This window comes from Austrofundulus limnaeus, unplaced genomic scaffold (genome assembly GCF_001266775.1).
Source record: "Austrofundulus limnaeus strain Quisiro unplaced genomic scaffold, Austrofundulus_limnaeus-1.0 Scaffold185, whole genome shotgun sequence".
Lineage (NCBI taxonomy): Eukaryota > Metazoa > Chordata > Actinopteri > Cyprinodontiformes > Rivulidae > Austrofundulus > Austrofundulus limnaeus.
Window position 1 is genome coordinate 7,387 of NW_013952587.1, and position 1,716 is coordinate 9,102.

Below are 1,716 nucleotides of genomic sequence, written 5' to 3' on the forward strand. Positions count from 1 at the left end.
TTATGAGTCAAAAAATTCAGGTACATGTTGAAAATGAAACAGCATTTCTATTAATCCATTTTAATTAGGATATTGTTACTTCTTCGCTTCCATAACTTAAAGACAGACGAAGAATAAATCAATATTATCTCCTTCGTCATATTTCAGCAGCAGTCCATCACTCAGGATGTTCGCAGTGTCTGTGGTTTGGTTTCCTGTTGTAATTTCCGGTCCAGCAGGTGGCGCTGACGCATCGTTAAACAGCCAGATGTGTCGCTGCCACAACAAAGCGAAGAAGAAGAAGAGCAGGAAGAAGAAGAATGGTCTGATATGGCTGCTCTTACTTTGAAGGAGAAAAGTGCATTACTTTTTTAAAATAAATATATGATTATAGAGGATAATTCGTGACCCAAGAGAAGCGCAGGGTGAGTTTTTACAGACAGTTTCTCTACATCGACGGTAAACATTTATAACGTTTATTTAAATGGACGTGTCGGGGTTGAAGCCTGCTGTAGTTATGTTAGCATCTAAGGGTCGAGACAAGCATTACGTTCGATTTAACACGAGTTTTACGCTTGTTGTTGATTATTTGTACACGAAACACCAAGAACGAACATACTTTATGTCATGACTGCATTGTGAGCATTAAATATTATCACGTTTTTATTTATTAAATACTATAAAACCTGTAGGATGGATTGTTTGACGTTGTATTTATGTCATCCAGATGATACGAGTCTATTCAAACTACAGTTAAATGATTTGTGAGATTAATGTTTGAAGAAACACTTGTCAAATATAAAGTCACCGTGGGTTTTAGAAACACAGACAAATGTTAGGTCACATGAACCTTTCACTGTGAAAACAGATTTTAGGCCAAATTTCGGATTTAATATTATTTTTCTGAGCCATCTGATTCAGTGAGCTGGCTATGAGCTATAGAGAAATATATCACATATATGGTACAGTCAACCTCTTCAGCTTACAGATGGTCGTTTTGTTCCTGTTCACTTTATCTGACTTATATGTGCAGATTCACATGTGCCAGGAGATATGTCTGAAACTCAAACAAAACTCCAGCTAATTGTTAACATCATTCCAAAGAGAGCTAGAGTCTAGCCTTTATTGCCTGTTACACCATTTCTATGATCATTTTCTCCAATGTAATTCGTCAGACTAAAGTCAAAATCTGGATTTGTTGTCAAAAACTAGTTGATCAGTTTGAACTTCCTGTCTAGTTAAGCTGGTTGGACAGTCCTTTCAGTCAACAACAAATTAACTTCCCCACACTAGAACTGGTTTGTTTTTCCCAAACAGCAGTGACAAATCATAACTAGAATTTCTCTTTTTTTAGGTGTTTTATTTTTGCACGAACATTTTTCAGTTTAGCACAGAGAATAAATCTGAACAGTTGTCTCCGAGCGTTACATGTTCTTCCTGCAGCTTAAAACTCAGTGATGAGATGTGGCTAGTGATATGCATTGCTATTTATTTGTGGCGTGTTAGCGGTGTTACCTGCAGCACATCTGACTCAGCTGTTGAAAGAGTTTTGAATTTCAGACAGTGGGTTTTTTTTTGTTGTTATTTTTCTTTTGTTGGCCTGAGCATCATCAGCAGAGACTGCTGACTCTGGAGTTCAGCCCCGTTCTTTGGGCCTCACAAAGCTGCTCAGGCCAATGGCTCTGATTTTCATTGGTGTGTGTTAACATTTGTAACCACACACACACACACACACAC

General features: G+C 37.6%; 1 protein-coding gene across 1 annotated transcript in view; it reads left to right on the forward strand.

Annotated features, from left to right (window-relative positions):
- Window positions 1-259: 259 nt before the first annotated feature.
- The window catches only part of tmem94 (transmembrane protein 94), a gene marked incomplete in the record, with an annotated part of 78,635 nt that continues 77,178 nt past the window's right edge, over window positions 260-1,716 (forward strand). Inside the window, 1 exon segment of the mRNA XM_014018186.1 lies at window positions 260-404.